The sequence below is a fragment of the Rhinolophus hipposideros genome (genome assembly GCF_964194185.1).
Source record: "Rhinolophus hipposideros genome assembly, chromosome: 11".
Lineage (NCBI taxonomy): Eukaryota > Metazoa > Chordata > Mammalia > Chiroptera > Rhinolophidae > Rhinolophus > Rhinolophus hipposideros.
The window spans coordinates 34,946,839-34,971,728 of record NC_138057.1 but is presented as its reverse complement, the minus strand read 5'-3'; the positions used below and the strand labels follow the sequence as shown (position 1 = coordinate 34,971,728).

General features: G+C 41.2%; 1 protein-coding gene across 6 annotated transcripts in view; it reads left to right on the top strand.

The window, feature by feature from the left end:
- Window positions 1-24,890, top strand: part of KANK1 (KN motif and ankyrin repeat domains 1) — a gene marked incomplete at its 3' end in the record, with an annotated part of 188,063 nt that overhangs the window by 12,661 nt on the left and 150,512 nt on the right. For 2 of the 6 annotated variants that reach the window (XM_081066306.1, XM_081066304.1), the window contains exon 1: window positions 21,703-21,820. The exons of 3 other annotated variants lie outside the window; for them this stretch is intronic. Of the gene's footprint in view, window positions 1-21,615; window positions 21,821-24,890 lie in introns of those variants that run through there. One more of the 6 variants, XM_081066308.1, reaches the window with a different exon arrangement.

The window sequence follows — 24,890 nt, the reverse complement described above, 5'->3', positions numbered from 1 at the left end:
GCAATGAAATACTACACAGCAATAAAAAAAAGAAAGAACAAATTACTGCTACACAGTACGTGACTTGTCTCAGCTATTATATTGAGTAAAAGCAGTCAGAAACAAGTGTCCCTATTATATGATTTCATTTATGAAGCTCCAAAAGAGACAAAAAATAATCGATGGTGACAGACTAGGGCAGGGGGCGGTACAGGGCTGTAGTGACTGGGAAGGGGCCTCGTGGGCCTCTGGGGTCCAGGTGATGTCCTCTGTCTTTGATCTAGTGGCTGATGACGTGGATGTGTTCCTTGTAAGAATTCATCATGATAAATATTTAAGATATTTGTATTTTACTGTTTGTATGTTATTCTTTGATTTAAAAAGATTATTAAGATCAAGCATTTAAAAATAAACCCAAACTTAGGGTGGCTGGTTAGCACAGTGGGTTAGAGCATGGTGCTAATAACATGAAGGTTGCTGGTTCCATCCCCGCACGGGCCACTGTGAGCTGCGCCCTCCTGAAAAACAAACAAACAAACAAACAAAAACCCCCCAGTTTAAAATAAACCAATAAGACTTATTGGCTGCAAAAAAAAGAGAAACTCATTGAAACACAGTGAAACCCAAGAGCAAGGAGCTTAGCCAGTCCTCCTGGGAATTGGGGAGTTAGCACCTGAAGTTATGAGTATGATTTCTCTGGGGGCACTCATGGTTATCTTCTCTCCGGCATTTGCACCATTCCTTTTCTCTATGACTTTTCTCTATGGACCACCTTTCTCTGCTTCAGCTCACAGGTGGTAGAAAATGGCAGCTCAGCCCTTGCTTTTCATGACCTCCCATTTCAAACCTAACTCCTTTTTTATACCTTATCGTTCACGCTCTCTAGCCCTCTCATTCTCCCTCCTGATTGGCTTAGCGTATACTTCCTTTTTCCCCTCTGTGGTCAAGTGAGCAATGGCCAGAGAGGCTGGGATCATGTAGGAAACAGAGCAGCCAAGGCTAACGATGGATGGATTTTTCTAGAAAGGGAAATGTGTGGGAAGGAAGTGGTTGCCATCCTACCACATGTTCTCCTGCTGAATGTCTGCTTCTTCCCTTCCTTTTTTCCCCCAGCCATTATTTCGAGCAGGGGGAAAAGTCCCCAGGAAATTCTTTGTTCCCTCCCAACAAAATCAGGCTTTCATGCCTGCTTCCAAACATGATACCCCAAGCAACTTGCTAAGTTTCCCTGAGCTCTGGTTTTACCAACATCCACTACAAACTAGTCTTGCAGAGGCAAGACTATTGTTACCTTGTACCATTTTTAGATTATGGTGTAATTTTCCAAAGTCATGACAATTGACACCTTCTGCGTATAACTTTGTATCACATTATAGGAAATATTGTTCCTAACTTGATTTGAATTTCCCAGTGCAAAAAGCCTTTCTGATATCTATTATGGGCTTGCTAATCCTGGTAGAGAGAACCATGGGCCCCCAGATTCAGGACATTTCAAGGCAGAGTATAGCATGCTCTATCTCCCAGTCTCTTGGGTAAACTGTAGATTTAAAATTTATATGATCTGTAAACCTTGACTTGGATTATGCCTTTATCTGATTTGTTAGCTTTGCCCTTGACCTTTCACTAGGCACCTTCTCCCTGTACCGTCCCCCCCCCCCATTTGTTCCCTTCCAATTAAAACAGACACACACCACAGCCTCTGGAAATGACAACCTGTCAGGTTAGTCCTGATAAGTTGCTCTGAGTTTCTCTGGACGGCCAGCTTGCCAAAAGCTCATCACAAATTTGCCAGATGTGGTCTTGAATGTTTTTCCTTTAGAAATTAAGTTTTTCAATACATTCATGTATATTTCCATCAAAGTAGCTGTGAGAGGAGTCTTTTACTGGACATTGTTTTCCTTTGGCTTCTAGAAAACAAAAATTGAGAGTTCTAGTAATTTTCATCAAGTTCTGTTTCAGTCGATCATTTGAAACACTGTTTGTATCATCAGATCTTATGTTAATAAGATTTCCAGGCAGGGACTAATACCAAAAAGCTAAAATTAATCTAGACTTTTTTGGCAATGATTTCTACATCCCATAAAATCCCAGGCAATTACATTTCCTTGTTTTGCTGGGAGACTGGTAGGCCAATTAAGTTTATAACCTTGATTCTTGTTTTATCCCCCCATCAGTTAGAGATTAATTACGTGACTGGGGAAAGGTGAGCTGCTGAACCTTATCTTCTTTGAACCTACCATTGTTCTCAAGAAGGTCTTCTAAAGGTCGGTAACTTACATTTTCATCCGTTCCCCCTAAAGCACATATTTATAAGGCAAAAAGTTTAATTAGAAAAACATAGATATTATTTCCAGTTTATTATATTTATTATGGAGAAGGTGTGTGTGAACATTCACTGAGAGTACGACCTGCATGTCCATCTACCTTCATTAGGGTACTACAAGTATGTATTTTTCCATTGAGTATTAAAACATTTTTAAAAAGGGTGTTGGTTTCATTTCTCAGCTTACACTAAATGATGCTCAAGGGCTTAAAACAATATATTTTAATCTCTTGTTCACTGTACATGACAGCTATGGCTCTGCTCCAAAGGTCTTCTTTACTCTAGTTCCAAGCTGAGTGAGCCACCCAGTCTGGATATAATCTCATGGGAGTAAGACAGGGTAAGAATGGAAAGGACCCATCCATTCATGGCTCGTAATGCTTCTGCTTGAATGTCAGTCAGGTCCACATTCAATTGGCTGAAGCAAGTCACATGGCTAAGCCTACCAGCAATGGGGCAGGGAACTATAATTAATTCTTCCATGGGGAGACACTAAGTCACATGACAATGGGAGGTAAATTCTGTTTTGGAGAGGGCAGCAAATAATTGAAATAACAAAATCTGCCGCAATGGAAAACTATATTTAATTCAAAGAGGATTAATGGATTGTATGCTGATGCAGAAAGAGTTTTTAAAATTGATTAAATCTTTATTTTGAAAGGGTTATGCTTCAGAAATGTGCCTAGATGTGGAAAACAGGGTCTAATTCTCGTATAGGACTGATTAATCTGTTATGCTGGAGAGTTGTACCCACAATTTGGTGACTTTCCACTCATTGTTTCTCAAAGACCTAGATCTGTATTTTAATCAAGAAATTACTCTTGTTATTTTCTTGACTTTTCTTTTTTTTTTTTTTTAAGATTTTATTGGGGAAGGGGAACAGGACTTTATTGGGGAACAGTGTGTACTTCCAGGACTTTTTTCCAAGTCAAGTTGTTGTCCTTTCAGTCTTAGCTGTGGAGGGCGCAGCTCAGCTCCAAGTCCACTTGCCGTTGCTAGTTATAGGGGGCGCAGCCCACCATCCCTTACAGGAGTCGAACTGGCAACCTTGTGGTTGAGAGGACGCGCTCCAATTAACTGAGCCATCTGGGAGCTCAGTGGCAGCTCAGCTCAAGGTGCCGTGTTCAATCTTAGTTGCAGGGGTCGCTGCCCACCATCCCTTGCGGGACTCCAGGAATTGAACTGACAACCTTGTGGTTGAGAGCCCACTGGCCCATGTGGGAATCGAACTGGCAGCCTTCGGAGTTAGGAGCATGGAGCTCTAACCGCCTGAGCCACTGGGCCGGCCTTATTTCTTGATTTTTCCGTATATTGCTGCTATCTCATTTAGGCATTGTTGAGTTTTTTGGGTTTTTTGTTTTGTTTTGTTAATTGCCTGAATGAATACAGTCTTGGCAGCCAAAAAGGCAGGTGGCGCTGTCAAGGGAGGGGTAGAGATAGGGGGTTTGGCAAAACTAAAATTGATTAGGGCTTAGTAAACATGCCCTGGTATTTTTCTTTCAAAAGTGAAATTGCTGAGCTGTTGCTAATATCCTTACTAGGAAATTTTTCTCTTCTTTAAAAAGTACAGAATCAGAATCCTTTAAAGAAAGATAGCAAATTGCAACTATTCTTACTGTGAGCTCTAGACCTTCATTGCCTTGATTGGTTATTCACCATGTATATGTTGAGGAGATTCAGAACTTTTTTTGGTGTAGTGCTGGGGGGAATCTTGGCCGTTCCCATAGGTTCACCTTCACACTCTTTTGTATGAAGGGGGCGTATCTGTTTAGGCAGAAGTCTTGGATAGGTCCTGTAATTTTTATGAGAATGTTCAAGTTTCTGCTTTACTGACTTTTTTAGTAAGTAGACCAACCCTCGATTGGTGCTGAATGATGCACCCTGGGTTCTTTCTAAGCGCTTCAACTTCCCCAACTAAGAATGAAAACTTGTTTTGGAGAAATAGTGTTCATTCATGAAATTCTAAAGGATTTTGCATGGTAGTTCCATCAAAATATCGGATACTTAAAATGCCATACTTACTTTTTCCTCTAATTTCTTCTACTGAATTAATCTGTATTATGTCCTCAGCTTACATTATTGAGGGATGGGAAGTAGTTTAAGAAACAGACACAAGAAACTCTCGCACTTTTCCACCCCTGCTGTGTCTCTCAGCTGCCCTTTTTTGAAGAAAAGTTGCCCTAAGCCTCCATATCAAGCAATGCTTTGTTGAGAAAATATTTGATTGATCGAACAGTATGAATCTTATAAGAGATTGTGATTTCCATGTTGCTTTGGCCAAATTTAGATCCCACTGTTAAACAACCATGTTGAACTTCACGATAGTCATTTTTGCTAACTACTTTAGGCCTCATTTACTATTCCATTATATTTCCCTTGTTCTGAATTTAGTACGGTTTTCTGTTTTTAAAATTAATGTAAATATAGTTCAATCTAGCTTTGAAAGTTGTCTGAAGCCCTTTTTGGAATGAGTTTGGATATAAATACATATACAGAGGGTACCAAAAAAACGTATATACATTTTAAGAAAGAAAAAAAACTCTTAAAATTGTAATACTCAATAAAAAGATGAATACAAATCATGTGTATACATTTTTTGGCACCCCTAGTATTATGCTTACTTGGTGCATTTCAAATTATTAACAGGATCCTGCTTATATGAAGTACCTCAGAGAGAGAGAGAGAGAGAGAGAGAGAGAGAGAGAGAGAGAGAGAAGAGAGAAGCGGGGGGGAGAGGGAGAGAGCACTAGGTACCACTCCTTTCTGTGCTCTCATTGTCTCCCTTATTGCTCACAAGCAGATATGTATGCTAAGGGGGATACTGTGGTCCCTGTCCCTTGTATTCAGACTCAGGACTGGAGTCTCTTTCTGGGCCCTTTGCTGATGGGGAAGGGCTCCTGGGGTGCCATGGGGTCTGCTCTACAGGCCCAGGACTGAGGGTGGGATTAAACTGGCAGAAGGTAAACGCTGTCATAACTGGTTTCCTGCTTCTGCCCTTGCAATCCACACTCGACAATGATCTTTTAAAAACGGAAGTCAGATGGTGGCACTTCACTACACAAACCCTCTGTTGGCTCTCTGTTTCCATAAGAGGAAAGGTTTTTACAGTGAATTTCGTGGCTCCTTGAACTGGTCCCATGTTACTCTCCAACTTCTAGTCCTGTACTCACCCCTTTCCCCCTCTCCTTTGGCATCCCTGCCCTTTCTCCAACATGCCTTTGTGCTTCCCCTGAGGTCCTTTGCATTGTCTGCTTCCTCTGTCTGCAGCGCTCTTCTGGTCTCCATGCCTGCTCATGCTGAGTCCTTACTCAGTACCTAGACTACCGTGTTTCCCCGAAAATAAGACCTAGCCGGACAATCAGCTCTAATGCATCTTTTGGAGCAAACACTAATATAAGACCTGGTATTATATTATATTATATTATATTATATTTTATTTTATTTTATTTTATTTTATTATATTATATTACATTACATTACATTACATTACATTACACCCGGTGTTATGTTATGTTATGTTATGTTATGTTATGTTATGTTATGTTATGTTATGTTATGCCTGGTCTTGCAGCACAATAAGACGGGGTCTTATATTAATGTTTGCTCCAAAAGACGCATTAGAGTTCATGGTCCGGCTAGGTCTTATTTTCGGGGAAACATGGTATCTACTCAGAATTACAATCTGCCTTCTACTGCTCCTGGTCTCCCTTACCCAGTCCTGTTCTTTCTTTTGTACCATTGCATAATATTAGGTTGGTGCAAAAGTAACTGTAGTTTTTGCATTTATTTTTAAGCTTTTAAACTGCAATTACTTTTGCACCAACCTATAGTATGTAATTCATCTATTGTGTTACTCCAGTAGAATATGGGCTTCCCCAGGCCTGGGATCTTTATCTTGTTTGTCAGCTGATATGCAGAGGGTGCCAAAGAAATGTACACACATTTAAAAAAATATATTAAAACTGTAATACTCAGTATATACCGATAACAAAAGATGAGTGTAAGTCATTTGTATACACTGGTTTGGCACCCCCGGTATATGCTAAACTCCTAGGACAGAGCCTGGAAAGGTAGAAGGCACTTAACGTAATCGATACTTGTTGTTGAATGAAGTGCTGATGAGGATTTACTGACTATGCCTTTCAGAATCCCCCATGTGAGGAAGTGTATGTTTCAAGTCACTGTTAGGAAAACATTTGTATTCCTGATGAATAGGGACTTTTTATTTTTCCCCCCAGTTGTGGAAGTTGTATAACTCATATTTCCTTTTCTGCTTTGGCGACCCGAATGCCAGAAACTGTTTTATGCTCAATTCTGAGAGTGACTCTTTGCTTCCATTTGTAAGTAAACTAATATAGCCCTTAGCCTCCATTCCCTCTCCCTGTCCTTCAGTTGATGAAAAGTTGTTCTGTAGTTACTTTTGTTTATTTTTTTGACAATAACTGTGCATTTTCTTTAGACCCTTCAAGTAACCTTTGAGAATGAATAGTGCAGAAGAATTCAAATCCACTCCACAAAGGAGAAGTAGATTATTAAAGAGATTTGTTTGACTTAGCTTACAGTTGGTTTTCTTTTGAGCTTCAGCCAGGTCAGCACGGTTGTTTCAGGTAGGGTGCAATTTACTGGTTTGATCAGTGTTTTGAAACAGCAATATTCTCTCTCTCTGTAGGCTTTTCTTTGAACTATACCTGTACAAATATTCATGTACTCGTAAACTACTATTGTCAATCCCAAACTCTTGCTTCTGAAACCCACGGACCCTAATTTCTGACAGAATATCCTTGGAAGAATTTCTTGCAACTGTTCAATAAAAGGGATTATTGGCGAAAACCCAAAGGATTAAATTAATGATGGGGTGTTCAGTCTGGACACATAAGGACTGGTGTCTTAGTGTGTGCTTTTCATTTGGGGGTGCGTAGGGGGTAGCCAAAGCTATGGTCTTAAACATCTTCCTGGAACTTCAATTTTGCTTGACATTTTTGGAGAACTCTCTTTTGAAATCAGGTATTTTTAGCAAATTCTGTCACATAGATGCTTACAAAAATATCTAGAATTTCATATTTTTGAGTTGGCCAAATGCAAATTAATGTCCCTAGTAAATGATGTACTCTACTTCAGGCATGTGGCTCTGGGATCTAGGAGAGCAAACAACAAAGGGTTCTGATAATTTCCCTACTTCTGTGGCGGCTGCTCATCCATTAGAACTAGACTTGGGGGTTTCAGAATGACTCCTTAGAAACTGCACAATTAGTTTTTAACAAATTGGATTTGCCATCCGAAGGATCAGTCGTTTTAGTTTGTTTTGAAATCTGATTACTTAAAGCCATTGGTTTTTACAGATTAGTTCAGTTTCCTATTGCTGTTGCTTTTAATTAAGTTCTACATACAAACCCACACAAATCCCTAACTCCACCTCTCACAAGAATTATGTGTTAGAAAACACAAAAGTACTGGGACTTCTGGTTTTATTTTGTGATTTTAGTCCTTTGAAAATTTTGAAAATGACCAAGTTCATGAGAAAAATTCGAAAAATCCTTCACTCTGAGGAATGGGATCATCCGGGCATTGTGTCTGAGGCATTTCTCCTAACACACGGGTGAGCAGCAGTCGGCCTAAAAACCATAGACTGTTCTTAGATGTTATTTGAAATAAGGCTTTTATTATTATGCAGTGCAGTTAGCCCATCATTGAGTCTCAGGTGTGAAAAACCGTGAATATCAACTCTGTGAAAACTTTTAACAATGTTTTATGTGTTTGTGTACTTTAAAATGTCAATTTGTACCACATTTGTAAATGAAAATGGTAGCTCTTGGCCCCACCTCTCCCACTCTGATTCTTTCCCCTTAGAGGTAACTACTTACAAGTTGTCTTTCGTCTAATGTTGTTGAACTATCAGAAAATGCTGACATTTGACTGGCTTAGACCTGTGAAAATGGGGTTATTTTGAGAAAGCATGCTTATAACTCTATTTTTTTTATTTTTAAAAATCCAAATTTGGATGTTTATTGTCTTCATACTATGGAAGATGAGAATATAGCTTGTAATTTATGCCAATACTTTTTTCCCCTCAAATTTCTTAATGTTACAGTTTTATTTGATTAGTATATATTTATATTATTGTGACGATGAAAATAATTCACAGCTGGGTTGTGTAATTTGAATATTCCCTTCCTCATATAATTTGTTCTCACTCAGAGTTAATAATTGTTAGCTTGATGTACCTCTCAGTGATTCACCCCCAAATTGAAGCCTAACCCTCTTCTCTTTATGTTGAAAACCTCAGGGTAGTTATCTGTTTGATCCATTCCTCCTGAAGGTATGTATGCCTTTTGAAGTGTCCCCATCAACCCAGAGATGTCCTTCATTTCTCTTTCCTGGATCCCATGGCGTTCTCTTTCCTAGTGGTCTCTCTTGCTCACTTACCTTGGTAGAGAGCATAGGCCGACAGCTTCTGAGAAACATTATGTATGAAGTATATTTTTTGAGATTTGGCATGTCTAAAATGTCCCTCCCCCTTCTTCCCAGATAGTTTTGCTAAGTATACAGTTCTAGGTTGGAAATCCTTTTCCCTCAGAACTTTGAAAAGATTGCTATCTAAAAATTTCCCTTCTCTTTAAAAGCTTTTAGGATCTTTTTTTTTTATCCCAAGTATTCTGATTGATCTGTTTTCATTTATTTTTCTGAACACAGATTTGCCTTCCCAGTCTAGAAATTTATGTTTTTCAGTTAATGAAAATTTTTTTGAATTGTCTGTGATAACTTTTTCTTTTTTCTGTTGCGTGAATTCCTGTTTTCACATATTGGTCCTTTTGGAGCAATCCTCTGATTTTCTTCCTTTTTATCTTCTGTTTTCTAGGTGTTGGGTTTTTATTCTTTGCTCTGGTGAATATCTTCAGCTTCACTTATAGATGTTTTGCTGAATTAAAAATAATCTTCACATGGGTAATACATGGCTTGAATTTAAAAGACAGAAACAGGTAAAATGAAAAGCCTCCTAATTCCTGCCACTAGCTACCATAGTCAGAGAAAATTGGTGTTCCTCTTTCCAGAGATACTCTATTCATACATTTAAAAAAGTGTGTGTGTATTGTCATTCTCCCCCTTTTTATTTTATTTTTTATATATTTTTCTCCCTCTTCAAAATACCACAAATAATAACAGGCTTTACATATTGCTATGTATCTTGCTTTTTTCATGTAACTATGCGTCTTAAGATTCCTCTGTATAGGTATAGTTTTTCATGTATATTTATAGTTGTAAACAAAGAAACATAGTATTTTTTTTTCACAGATACTCCATATTTTGTGGAATCAGTTTCCTATTGATTTTTCTGTTTGCAGCAATGCTGTAAGGCATGTGCTTTGTATATACATTATTTTGCTCACATGTGATGAAATTCTAAATATAGACTTGCCAGATGAAAAGCTATATGCATTTGTGCTCGTAATGGATGTTGCCGCAGATTATCTTCCATGAAGCTGTGGTGATATATATACTCTCACCATCAAGGTACAAGAGTACCTGTTAGTCTACGTCCTTGCCAGCGTGGAATATCTTGAAACTTCTTAATCTTTGCCAATCTGATAAGTGAAAAATGGTATCTCGTGTGGTTTTAATTTGCATTTCTCACAGGAGTTGAACATCTTTTCATGAATATATAAGAGCTTTTCTGTGAACTGTTCTATCCTTTGCTATTAGGCTATTACTACCAAGTTGTGTCACTGTGTGTATAAGGGACCGAAGCTCTACTTATGATAAGAATCGGAGTTGTTCCCAGTTTATTGTTCATCTTTTGGCTTGGATTATGTTGTATTTCTCCTTGCAGATGAATTTATCCGCTGCTTATTTATTTTTTAATTGTCCAGAATTTCTTCTGGTATTTCTTTGGTTTCAGTTTTTATATTTAAATTATTAATCCATCTTGAATTTATTTTGGTAAGTAAGGATCTCAACTTACTTTTTTTCAGATGGCTGCTGGTTTTCCCAACCATTTATTTAACAATTCATGTATCCCCTTTGGAAACTCCACTTTTATTATATATCAAATCACACATGCTTGTGTGTCCATTTCTTGACTTTTCTGTTCTGTTGATCTGCTTAACTATTCATGTTTTAATTGTAACAGTATTCTAATTGCTAAGGTTTTTCTAGTGTAGTTTTGTATTAGGGAGGATTACGTTTTAATTTTTATTGTATTTTATTGTTGCTATTGATGTTAACCACCAATTTTGCAGTATCATTTAAAAATGAATTATTTAGGGGAGAGGGGGGTGGTAGATGAGGGTAAAGGGGATCAAATATATGGTGATGGAAGGAGAACTGACTCCAGGTGGTGAACGTACAATATGACATATAGATGATGTAATACAGAATTGTACTCCTGAAATCTATGTAACTTTACTAATAATTGTTACCCCAATAAACTTTAATTTAAAAAACTTAAAGATACAAATTTTGAATTATTGAAAATTTAAAGGAAACTCGTCAGAATTTTATGTAATTCAAAAGAAATACACTGGCCTAGGTGGTACAGGTCAGAGTTTTCTAACTCAAGGTTTACTATTTTTTCCCCCCAATGAGGAAGGAACAAGACACCAAAACTGGGATAAGAAGTACTTAATTATTTACTTTGGGATCAAGATTGGCTTGCACATCAGAATATGTAACCTTGCAGGAGGAAAAAAAAATGATTAAATAGGTCAATAATTGCAAAGCGAAACTCAAGTTTGAGAGTTGGATGATGATCCTTGATTGTGACGGCTCTGCGTCTTTTGAGATGCAACTCTTAGTTCTTTCTGAGGTGGTGAAAATGTAGCATCAGTAGTCAACTGGAGTGCAGTAGCATGGATTTTTTTCTTTCAGTGAAAAGACTTTGTCTGCAATGAAAAAAGACGCTGCAGTGAACCACAGACCATTTTATTCTGAACCATGACAGCCCTTTGGCATCTCCTCAGCGTTCCTCTGAAATAGCCCATAAAGTGGAAAAAACAGTTGCCACTTGTGTGTGTGTCTCTGTGTGAGCCACACGGTTGCCATATTATATTGTGATGCCAAGACAGAATGTGTCTAGATGCCCACCTGGGCTGTGGTGCCTGAAATGCATGCTCATGAATGAGTCATTTTGAAACCGTTTTTCTCCCAATGGTAATGAATTTAAACCATTAATTCAATATAAGTGCAAGCACAGGTTAATAATTTGGAGTAGACCTGTCTTAGCTCGGACTGCTATACTATACCACAGGCTGGGTGGCTTCAACAACAGACATTTATTTCTCCCAGTCTGGAGGCTGGGAAAGCCAAGATGAAGGCTCCACATGGTTGGGTTCTGTGAGAGCCTGCTTAGGGCTTGCAAAGTCTGCCTTCTCGCTGTGTTCTCACACATCGTTCCGCTGTTTTTCTCTACTTATAAGGGGACTAATCCCATCGTGGGAACTCCCTCTCTTGACTTCACGTAAATCTCATTTCCTCCCGAAAGCTCCCCCTCCAGATACTTGGGAGTTCAGTCTTTAACATATGAATTTGGGGGGAGGGGGGCACAAATATTCAGTCCATAACAGGACACTAAAATAATGGGTGGGCTGCTGTGAGTCCCTGTGATCAGTCCCCTCCTCAGAAGCCTGTAAGGGGACTTTGGCTCCACTTAGACGTACAGTGTATACAGATTAAAAATTAACTCGAGAGCATTCATCTTTTTTTAGGAGCTCTGGGCCTAGAACTTGTGTTTAATGTCTTCCCTGTCATGCCTAGAATGGGCCTGAGATCTTTCAGTGATTTGTTCTAAAAGGTGCTGTGGCCTCATTTCCCTTTGTGAGAGGTTTCAAAAAAGAAGCATTTACTTGAATGTTAGTGAAAGTTTTTTGTTGGTGGTTCCATTTTAACCATTTTTAAGTGTACAATTCAGTGGCATTCAGTACATTTACACTGTTGTGCAGCCATCACCCCCATCCATCTCCAGAACGTTTTCATCTTCCTAAACAGAAACTCTTACCCATTAAACACTAACTGCTCATTTCCCCCTCCCCCAGGCCCTGGCAACCACCATTTTACTTTGTCTAATTGCTTTATGTTTGGATATATAGTTGATACTCAGAAGCAAAACCTTGCTTATTTGAAAGTCTTCACAGAGCTACTTGGCTTGAGCATAGAGTTTGCTGGTTAAGCCTGGGACTAAAATGCAGTCTTAATCACTGATCTTGGAACATCTGGGGAGTGGGTAAAGCTTGTTGAGTTTATAGTGAAAAAATGCACTTCCAGATTTCTGGAGTAGATTAGAGATTTCCTTACCAACATTGGCATCTCAGTCAACCGTGGTTTTCTTATCTCTTGGCCAGAAAACAAAACTGGCGGTTGTGGTATAAATAAACCTTGTGTACACAGCTGCAGGAGGGCTCCGGGAGGGGGCTGTATTCTGAGGTTGGGAAATTGCCGAAGATAAGGGGGCATCTGGCACCCGCAGTTGCTGGTCACGACAGTTTTGGAATTGGATTGTGTCCTGCAGTGATGTGACTCAATGGGGACTCTTTTGAAGAAGAAGGTGCAGTTTTGAATTTTTACATTGCTCTCCAACCAGCACCAGGGAGATATTGTTACTTCCTGCCAGTCAGAGGCTAATGTTGGATGTGTGAGGTTTTCCTATGTTTTTGAACAAAGGTGGTTGAAAAAAGGAAATTTTGTCAGTGAAATTTGTTGAACCCCTCAGGGCAATGTGGAGGAGTCATAGCTGTTTTTAAGTCTACTGCGAATCGTGGTATATCCTGGATGTGAATGCCGGGGTAAGGGCATGGATTTGGGTTCGGAGGGTAGGTGTGCCGATTTGTGACTTCGGGCATGGTGTTTGACCTTTGTAAGCCTCGGGGTCCTCATATGAAGGATGGACACGAGGCACTTGGCCACTGGGTTCTTGGTAAGGAACAGAACAAACGATGCATAATGCATTTGAAGTGTCTGGTACAGTCTGAGTACTTAGTGCAGCAGCCCTCTCATGCCCGTGGGAGAGGCATGTAAATGGGAAGTTTTATACATACCATATATACCTGTCTTTCAAAACACGCACTCGTAAGATCTTCCAATCCTTAATTATTTGACTTCTTTGAATCCCGAATACTTTTTATTGGATTGCATTTGGGTGTCTCGACCATCCTGCTGGAAGGCAAACACTGCCTGGTAAGAAGTCAGGGATAACAGAGGCTGGTTCTTCCAGCCTAGTCAATCAAATCCGGGTGGCATTCCTAGTTCCTGACAGAGTGACTGAGGCAATGCCAAGGTCATATGAGCTTTGAATGGTTCCTACCCAGTATGTTGTTTTCCTCTTCAAAAAGTATGCTGGCATTTGTTTTCAGTAGCTAAGTTAATTACCTAACTGTCTCTAAGCCATACCTCCCTTTCCCATGTTTATGAAAAGTAAAACAAAATGACTAGGTGCTCACATCATTCTTTTAGAAGGATCTAGAGATTCACTGGCTGACACTCCCAGATTCTACAGATTTGGGTTGAGACAAGGAGAAGAATATAAGTGACCCAGTCCCTTTTACCACTCTGCTTTTTTTATTCAGAGGAGTTAGCAGAAGATTGCAGCGTGGGGAGCAGGAGGGAGGGGTGGGCACAGATAAGATCCAGTTCCGTGGTCTTTTGCACCCAAATAATGCATCTGCTTTGATTACTGCCAATATATCTGGGTTTACTTGGAAAGAACATTAAATAATAAATAGTGGGAGGATGAAGAATGAGCCTTTAGACCTACCCAACTTGTGGAAATTCAGAAAATGTAATGCAGAAATGTATGTTTTTCCAGCTTGTGAATCCAAAACAATGGGATTAGTGGAAGAACTTTTGAGATTTGTTCTTGTCTGAAAGCATTATTGTATTCAGTGGGTACATGTGCTTTGCCCATAAAAATGTGTGCCTTAATCACATTGCTGCAAAGGCTGTGGGTTTTACTACCAACAGAAAATAATGTAAAATGTGATATTTTTGAAAGAAAGAAAGGGGGGAAAGTACAGCTTTTAAGCAGAAAATGCTGACTGTGTAGGCAGACATATATTCTTATAAACATAGTAGAGGAGAATGATTTAATTCTTCACCATCTGGTTTTGTCTTAATCATTTCTAAGGTGATTCCCCCCATCCCCCTCTTAGTTATTAGTTATGCAATAGCCAGCTGGCTGACATTTAATTGTTGACTGTTAATCCTGTGGAATGAACTATTATAATTTACAGTCAAAGATACAGATGTAAAAAGAAAAGATCTTCAAATGCTTTTAATGCCTTTTTTTGTCCCCATGATGTCTTTTCCCGGAAACCTTATGAAAGCACCAAACCTAACAAATTTTACAATCAGAAAACAAACACACACACAAACAAACAAACAAAACACCTCTCATTCTTAAGTAGAAAATTCTATGAGTGTCAGTAATATTTTGCTTGGCCTTGCCGGTGTGGGAACAATTGTGGTCTTTTAATTTTTGACGTGTATTATAATTCCATGGGTGGAGATGGATGGCAGCGGGGGAGAGGGAAGGCTGAGGTAGGAAGGCAGGCTGGAGAATTGATGTCTTTCTTTGAGGGTGCCCCCGTCACCCCCTCCTGTTGGCTTCTGGACCGTGGGACCCAGTGGCATCACTTCCTGTCCAACTTGGCACTGACAATGGCAACTGCCCAATGTTCTCAAACTGCAGCTGGCAAGTTGCCAGTCATAGAGTCACCCAGACAAACAACTCCCCCTCTTTTTTTTCTTTTTCTGCTGCCGAGGGCAGCCTCCCCAGGCCTCAGTTCATCTGTCCCTTATGTTTTAGGTCGCCCCATTGAGTCCCCAAATCTTGCCTTGATTTATATCGCAGTAACTCTGCTTCCTTCTTTTATGCGAAGACCCCAAGTCTTCCCTAGGGAAGACTCAGTACATGTTTTCCTGCAGGAGAAAAGGAGGATCTATTCCTCTCCAGTCATTTTTCTCTCTAGACTAGGTCAGAAAAAAATCGGTCACCATTTTGAGCGCCTGCTGTGTACTAGGGCTGTCCATGCATGGCCTGCTTGAAGCCCCGTAACAGCCTGTCAGATGGTGCTATGATAATCCCCAAGGGCGGTCCAGAGAGACTGTCTGCCCTGGGTCACGTGGCTCGGATGAAGTGGCATTCCACAGACACCAGCCTTACTCGCTATAAAGTGAGATGTTCTGTGCGTCAGAGCTGCTGGCAGCAGAGTTGTCACCCTGAGTTATCAGGGCCCTTTCCCCACTGTGAGGCTTCATGTTCTTGGGGCACAGTAATGGGGTAGAATGGAAACGTTTGTGATTTCCTCTGCTCTTGACAATTTAGGTATTCTCTATGGCGCTGTATGTTTTCTTTACCATGCTCTTTACTTCCTTCTGAGTCCTCGCTGGGAGTCCGCATTATTCATATGACTATGAAGAGGTCTGCAATCTAGACTTTTCTACCATCCTCCTCAAAAGTCTCCCAGGCTCCACGCACTGCCCAATCCACAGCCACTTCTGCATTTCTTGGTATTTTTACAACAGTACCCCACTTCCAGGTACCAAAATCTGTATGTGTTCTATTCCTGCTATAACAAAGCCGACAAGTTTAAGGCTTAAAATAATACAAATGTATTCTTATAGTTCTGTATGTCAGAAGGTCAACACAAGACTCACTAGAATCAAATCAAGGGGCGGGCAGGGCTGGTTCTGGGAGCGAATCTGTGTTCTTGCTGCTCCCAGCTTCTAGAGGCTGCCTGCATGCCATGGCTCCTGACGCCCTTCCTCCATCTTAAAGCCATCAATGATGACTTAAGTCCCTTTCATGCTTCATATTTCTCCTGCTACTTCTTCTGTTATCCATCCCTCTCTCTCTGACCACAGCCAGAAAAAGCCTCTCTGCTTTCAAGGACTCCTACGATCACATTGGACCTACCCAGATAACCCAGGCGAATCTTCTCATCGCAAAGGTCCTTAACCTTAATCACATCTTCAGAGTCCTTTTTGCCATGTGACATTAACATACTCATAGTTTTAGGAATTGGAACTTGGACATTATGGTGTGTGTGTGTGTATGTGTGTGTGTGTGTGTGTGTGTGTGTGTGTGTGTTTTAGTCTGCCTACCACATAAGGTAGGATATAAGGACATAGCAAAATTAGTCTGGTCTTCGTTTCCCACCAGCATTCCTATAGGCCAAGCGTGCAGTTTCTAATACAACAAGCATTTTATTCGGGGCTCATCTGTTCCATCTGGCTGGCAGCACACACCTGGCAGGACAGGTGCGAGACGAGCAAGAGCTGTGGGAAGACTGGAAACTTCCCTCTTTTAGTGAAAACAAGCTATAGAAGCAAGGAGACCACTTGGGTTGTGACTCTCCTCCTTACTGTGAAGTTAAGAAATAAAACTAAACAACAACAAAATACTTTTCATAATGGAAATACTAGTGCTGGGATGTCAAATTGACCCACCTCCTAAAAGGCTCTTCCTCCTTTGAACACAAGGCTAAGCTGCATTGTAGTTCGAACCTCTATTTTTTTCATAGGAAAATTGGACCCCTCAGTGGCATTTGGTGTGTTACTGAGTAGGGTCCCTTTGGGGAAGACAGGAAGCCCCCTCTCCACTCACCACCTGGAATTTGATGCTAGTTCCGCTCTGACAGCTGGCTAGCCTGGAGGGTCCTTACATGTTACATCTTGTCTCAGGAAATAATTTGCTAGAAGATGAAAGCATGGATGGGGTAAATTAATTTTGTAGCAAACCATAGGTCTGGGAGAATGTAAACACTGTCTATTAAGTGCTACTGATGTCCTTGATGGACAGGTAATTGGGGGGGGGCTCTTTTTTTTTTAAGATTATAATTCTGCATTGGATTGATTCATGTCTTAATTTGTTGAAAAAGCACTCTGAAAACGTGTACCTAAGATGAGGCCCTGAAATAACCAGTTATCTCTGTGTACGTCAGCACCTATCTCTTTTAGACCAGTTGGGCTGAGGGAGCTTTGAGGAAGGGGGTGATTTTGCCCCCTGAGGACATTTGGCAATGTCTGGAGGCATTTTGGATTGTCCTGATTCAGGGGAGGGGTGCTGCTGGCATCTAGTGGTTTGGGGCCAGGGAGGCTGCTGACCACCCGCAATATACAGGACAGCCCCCATGGCAAACAGTCATCCGGCCCCAAGCGTCAAAGTGCGAGGCTGAGAAGCCTTTACAGCAGGGGTGTCCAAACTGCGGTCCGCGGGCCAACTGCGGCCCGCAATCCATTGTTAATTGGCGCGCAGCAAATTCCAAAAATATATTGTGTTTACTTAAATAAACCAGGTGAGGCAATACGTGCTTCACCTCGAGTGATACCCCTGTTTGTGTATTTTACCGCATATGGCCCTTGGTGAAAAACGTTGAAAAGAGTTTGGACACCCCTGCTGTACAGGGGCCATTTCCTGTTTTTTCACTTATTTAGATGTGTCTTTAACACTGCACCTAGATTGAATTTCTCAGAGGGTCCGTTCCTTTTATTTGCTCACACATCACAGCATCTTTCCCTTATTTGGCCCAAATGTTTATCAATCGGGTTGATTTCCCCCCTCCCCACAACACACACTTTTTTAAGGTATTCATCTTTTTTGGTCTCTGAGGACAGATCTTGGGGGCAGCAGACTGGGGCAGAATCAGCAGGGTATGGAGAGTGGAAAGAACATGGAGTTTGCACTTCTCTCAGCCTCTACTTCTGTGTAAAGTGGAGCTAATAAAGTACCCAATTAGGGTCATTGTATTTAAGGGAGATGGAATTGCAAAGTGTCTGGCACATAATATGTGCTCAGTAAATGTCAACTTGGCCTAGACAACTGATTAGGAGAAGGTGTGCATTCCAAGGGGCGTAGGCCCTCCCTTTTTGGTAAAAATTTGCATATAAAGGAGATGCAGAAATCAATCTTAAACATACTGGGATTATTCTCAGCTCTCCAGGAAGGAGAAGAAAAGAACTCCCAGCTTTTCAGTAAAGGTTACTCCAGGACCTGACAAAACATCTGAAGTACTTAAGAGGCATCTCTTGCCTCAGGCCAGAGCTATTTTAAAAACCAAATTGACAGCAACTAGTTCAAGTTGGAACATTCCAGACTTAATTATAGATGCCTACAAAAGTTCCTTCAAACAGGTGGGTTTCTACAGTTGGGTACAATTTGGCAAAAGCTATTTCTTGGCCTGTTACTTGTCTGAGTCAGTTTAGAACATAGGGTTATGAGTCAGATTGGACAGAGAATTGTGCCTGTGTTCAAATCGGAGCTTCAATTGTCCTATTTGTAAAATAGACATGAAAATACTCCCCTCAGAGGATAACTGTAAGAATCAAATAAAGGCATATTTGTAAGACATCTGGCAGAGTAAGTACTTCATAAATGATACTTATAAAGGTTGTTAGCTGAAATTTTTACAGTTTTTAATGTCATGTACAAAAGTGCAATGAGAGGTAACAAAGAAGTTAACTTTCCACCCAACCTATTTATTAGTATTTCTATCCAATTGTTTCTATTTTGAGAAAATTAATGTTTGACTCCCCCCCCCCCGACATTCTTATTCATTCTCTTTCCCTCTCTCTCTCTCTCTCTCCCCCCCTCTCTCTCTCCCCCTCACCCGTGGACTCTTTGCTGCTTGTCTTCTTAGGGAGGGAGATGAGCCCAGATTGCTCTGACTTGCCACCAAAGAATCACCGTTCCACATCATGCTGTCAGTGCCACAAGCGACAGTTATAAGATTTTCACTAAAGAAGAAAAAACATGTAGTCCATCGGATTAAAGAAGTAGTGGATCATTGCAAAATTTGACCTTTCTCTCATTAATTTCTGTGCCTGTCAATTTGCACCTCACCACCATGAAAATCTGAGTCCAGATCCTTCTCTAGAAGGAGGCTTCAGGTTGTCTCTACTCCATCCTGGTAATTTCTCAGTCTTACATCTCCTAACTACCTATTTTCTGAGGTTGTGTTTACTAATTTGCATCTGTAGACATACCATACTGCTTAGTAAGTGTAACCTTTCATGTTATGTTATTTCCCCACCTTGATATTTTTCCTGCAAGCTAGTTCCATGTCATTATAGATTTTGTTATCACCATAGCTCCTGGTGCAGAGAGGGACAGTCTGCATGCAGTCTTGGTACTTACATTAGGCATTGATGTTTATCTGTAACAAATTTGAGCTTAGCAATTAATTCGAGGGACCAGCCCACGCTGTCTGAAGGGATAAGTGAGGTTAAAACTGATGGGTGGTGAAGAGGAGATACAGCATGTTTAGTTGGGCAATTAGACAAATCAGCAGAATAAGTGCTCTGAAGCAGCACTGTAGGTTATTCTGGGCACGTAATACTGGGAACATGAGTGGGGGTCAGAGAAGTTTGAGCTGAAACTTGCTGGGTGGGTGGAGTGAGCCAGGTGAAGCGGCAGATGTGGGGAAGAGGCTGTTTCAGACATGGGAAAGAGCATCCTTTCCCATCCTTTCAGAACCAACGAGAGTTTAGTGTGATTTCAAACTGGAGGGTGGAGCTGGGTATGGGTGTGTGTGGGGGTAGGAGCTGGGTGAACCATGTTAAGAGATTTTAAACTTTAGCTCAAAGGTCGTGGGAAATCATGGAAGAGTTTAAAGCTGGGTTGTGATGTTATTAGAAGTGCGGGTTGGAAAATGTCCTCCAGCTTGGGGGTGGCCTGAGGCCTGAGGTATCTGCAGTGATACCCAGGTGAGAGAAATCATGGCCTGGGGGAGGGCGGGACCTCAGGGCTGGAGACAGGTGGACAGAGTGGAGATTTAGGGGAGGAGAGGATCTCTGCCAGCTGACCGAATGGGGAGAGGGAAGCGTCTGGTACAGTGCCAGGTTTCTGGGAGGCCCAACTGCTTACTACTCAGTGACAGGAAGCCTAGGAGGTTTGTGGGGGAGGAGGATGAGCTCAGTTTTAGACAGATTGAGTTCTAGGGTCAGCGGGATATCAAAAGGGGAATGTCAGTTGGAAGTGTGCATTTAACGTTTAGAAAAGAAAGAGCATAGTGAGTTGGGTTCTGCGACTCTCCCCCTTATAGATGGTCATCGCAGCTGTGAGGTAATAAGACCACCAAGTTAGGGGTGCGGGTGTAAAGAGGGAGAGGGGCTTAGGGCCCAACCCTGCAGAGCAGCCCGCAAAGGAGACCGAGGAGGGATGGCCGAAGAGTTCGGAGGAAACCTGCATTTCAAGGAGGGAACAGTTACCAAGGCCCAATCCTGTGATACTGCGAAAACTGAGCTGTGGTTTGTGGAACTGGATGAGCGCTTCTGCGGGCCCTTGTGGCCATGTGAGGGCGTTAGAAAAAGGCGTGCCCCTCTGCGTGGGCACAGCCCCTGGGTGTTTGATTTGGTGTTTGGACCATGGATGAGCCTCCAGCTCCCACATGCTGCCGTGGTTGGTGCCAGCTGTGCCCCCCATGCATGGTGGCTTAGTGAGCAGTCCATGACAGTTTTACCCGCCAGTGGACATTTAACTATGTCTGGAGACATTTTGGTTGGTACAACTGAACCAGGGTCGAGTGGGCAGAGGCCAGGGATACTGCTGAACAGCCCACAATGCACAGGGCAGCCCACAGCAAAGAATTATCCAGCCCCAAATGTCAAGTGTGCAAAAGCTGAGAAACCTTGCTGTTGTAGGTGAACCTTTCAAGACCGTGGTCTGTGAAGAGGCAAGCATGGGAGGGTGACAGCTGAAGGTGGGCCTGAGGACACTGTCCTTATATACTTCACTGTAGTCTCCTTTGTGCCGTTTTTCGTCCTGCCTCCTCACCTCTCTACCATATAATTCTCATTCATCACGTTGTGGCTCTTCAACTGTTTATTGTCCTCTAGCCATTTCACTCTCCCCAGCCCGCCCCATAATACTGTAAGGCAAGGTAACCTGGTGTCCTCATTTCTGTTTCTGAGCTCTTTGTATGACATCTGTATTTTAATACCATTGGTCAGGAAATTCTGTTTTGGCAGCCAAGAGACGGACATTGCTTTGGCTAATCTAAAGTAGCATATGTAATTCAGCGTCAGGTTGATAGGGCTTTCATGCGTGGTCATTCAGCCCCTTGACTGGCAGGCTTGGAAAAAAGACAGGAAAGACTCCTTGTCTTTGGAAGCAAGCCTTGCTTCTGGCTCCGAGAAGAAAAGAGTACAAATGGTTCTCACCAGATAGGGTTGCAGCAGCTCTCCCAGAATTTTGGGAACAAATCAAGTCATTATCTCAACAATGTCAAAACTGTGTTCCCAGATCAGTTGTTGTTTGAAACATTTGGGGGCTGATGAGGGGAAGAATTAATTAGCAGCTCCCTCTCTTGGTGTCCCTTTTCAGCCTTCTCGAGTTGCAGCATGAGAGTTTCAGACATGCTGGCTGCTCGTTCGGTCATCTGTGTGTTGCGTGGTGCAGAAGGGTGCTGGCTGAGTTTTGTGAGCCGTCTGACGTGAGACTGACAGTGTCCTGGTCCAATGAACAAGAAAACTTACTTTAACCTATTGTCAATGGGGGAGCACGTGCATTCACAGAAGAGCCTCAGAGAGTCCTGGGTGAGTCTAAAGGGCAAAGTTGCTTTTTCTGTTTTCAGGAATATTTAACGCTGCAACAGTGGGTAAATCTTACCCTCTTGGAAGAAGGAAACCAAGCTTAATATTAAATGTCGGCAAAGACTGCATTCAAGACAGTGAGAATATGTGGGTTAAGAACAGGACGTGGGTTAAGAATGGAACGCTGGTAGTGGAGATGGATTAAAATGAGCTGCTCGCCATGGTGAAAGTGAGCTATGCCTTGGTAGTTCTTTCTGAATAAATTATTCTATTTTAGACTCCTTTCTATTAGATTTTCTCTCATATAGTTTAAAAAGTTAGGGCGGCAGATGACAAGAATTCTTTTTGCATGGTGAGTACCATTAAACAAATGGTACAAGTGTGCTTTTTGAGTATCTGTGCACGTACAGCCTAACTCAGTCTCCAACCCCACAAAATAGTAAAGCACACTGTAGCTTTTACATTTCTGTAGTGGACTAGCCCATGTTATGAAAGGGGAAAATGATGGTGGACAGGAAGCAAGAAGTTTTAGATGAAAGAATGTTGTTGTAAAATCTTATTTCCAATTTTGGCAAAAGTCTTTGATCATATATAGTTAAGAAAATTCTCAAGATCCTCTTACATATGTAAAATTGTTCCCTAATCAGGACTGTGGGAAATAGTGATAAAACTTTTATCCTGTTCTTACAGTGTTGCATACTATGAAATTTATAATCTTTCTTTATAACCACAATAGCATAGGGTTATCTATTGTTAACTATTTCTCATTTCTCTTTTGGCTTGGCCAAATCGTTTTTATTATGTGTATCAAAAAATGCTTTATGATAGTTCCTTGAAGAAAGAATAAATTTTTTTTTGGATAAATAGTTAAGGAAAAATAATTAAGGTAATCATTGTACCTTCATAAATATCAACAGTCATTCTAAACCATATTGCAAGCCCTCAATGAAAATGATCACTAAAGGTTTTTCTCACGTCAGGCAACCAGAAGATTATCTAGGAAAAGATCCAAACTCCTTTCTTAGTGTTCTTTTAGTTATTGACCCAGGAAGGCTTTCTAAAGGTTTGTCAGACCTGATTTTGTGGTCGCTGCTGGTGAACTTGGTACTTCCTATGCTGTTAAACCCTCAGCAGTGCACAGAGATGCCCTGTTGGCTTGCCAGGAATACTTGAACGTTAGATAGCAGAGGTATTTGCCAACAATGTTTAAAAAGAGAATGCAGACAAATTTTCATTTATTTGAACGAACAGGTATTCACAGTGTAGGTGAAAAAAATCCAGTATGTATAGTATGAGGAAATTTTTATAAACAAATATCTCTCCCAACTAACCTTACATGTACTTACATGTCTGCATTTGCATTGAAAAAAGTATAAGATCTTATACCAAAATGTTAACAGTGGTAAGTTTGTGTTTGGAGTCGTAGCAATTTAATTAAAAAAATTTTTCTGATCAGGATTTTAAAACACTTTATAATGACCATGTTATATTTATGCAAAATAAAATAGAAGGGGAAGCTAAGTATAATTATATAAATGGCAGGAATTCTATAGTCTGCTTAAAGAACTATACATTGCATGAAATTATAGGTGAGATCCTGGTAAAATTAATATTTCCATTTTAATTCCACCAATAATTCCGAAGAAGTTTCTTTTTCCACTTATTCCACAGGAAACCGGAAGGGAAGGAAGCATATGTGAATTTTCATCTTTTCTGTTCTCTGATTTTATTTCTTCCTCTCTAATTTGACTGTTCTTCTCTGAAGCCTCTAGTTCCAAAGCCTCTTTGAGGGAGTGGAGAATGCCTCAAAACCCTTCTGCAAGATCTGTTTCCTAACTTCCTATCGTAGGTGTCTGCAGGCCATTTACCTCCCTAACCCCACACAGCCCTGCGGGGAGAGAGTGTGTTACTTAGTAAACAGTTGATTCTGCCTCCTTCTTTGGCTGACTTCGTTTATTTTAAGGTTCTCCATTTTATCAGTGAAGAGAATTGGCAAGTCATGGCAAAATCAAACTAAACCGATAGAGGAAAGCTCTATGCACGGTATTTCAAGGCAGGCTCTGTTTCATGTTTAGAGTTTTTGTTCCTTTAGATAAAAGACTGGGTAGTCCTTAGAAAGAACTGTTTTTCCTTCCTTTTCCTATTCCGGCTCACTATTCCAGCACACAGCTTGAGATGGGGAACAACCTGGCTTCCACAAGCCCCCTGCTGCATTGTGGGGGTGGGAGAGAGAAAGCCACCCCACTCCTTCCTCTGCCCCAGCCACCTGGCTCCTTTGTTTCTTTCTTCTCCTTGTCCGCTGGGCTACAAGCGGCAGTGACTCCATGACATAGGAACTCAGAAGCTGGTGACTAAATCCTCGAGCAGGTGGCTGCCTATTGTCTGTCTGGAGGAAACGAGCAGGATTCGTCCTGGGACTGCTTTCATCTTCTCATAGTTTCTAGAGGGCAACATGATCCTTTATTGGGGTTGGGGATGGCACACACCGTCCTGAGTCAGAAAGTTCCCTCGGGAAGACCACCTCCGTGGGTGTTGGTCTTTTCCCTCCACATAACTCTCGGAGCGAGGACTTGCTTTCTCATGAGGGAACGTCTGGAATGTCAGTGGTTTTAATGACACTGGGTTGGATGCAGATATTCAGAATAACAAGTTCCTATTTGGAAAAAAAACAAACACACATTGCATGTGGGATAAATAGGCAGACTTAATCTGTAGTTTCCCACGAAGTTATAATTTTTAGTATCTTTTTAGGTACTGGTAATTTTACAGAGAAGTTCCAATCTTTAACTGGGTTTTGTATCACCGTTAGGGTGTTTATTACCAAAAAAAAACCACACTTATTTAAAACATGGTGCTAGCTGCCTCTTCCTCCCATATCCATGCATAAAGTTGACTGCAGATCTTTCTATTTTTTCAGGCAGAGTAGCAAAAAGAGATAGGTCATCTTTCAGAATACCATCATCAGAAAGTAACCTGGACTCCTTGATCAGATTAAATTCTTTCAGATGTGGGAGGCAGTAGCTGTACGCCTGAGAAGATACACAGGCTCTCAACTCCAGCTCTCTGGGGGTTG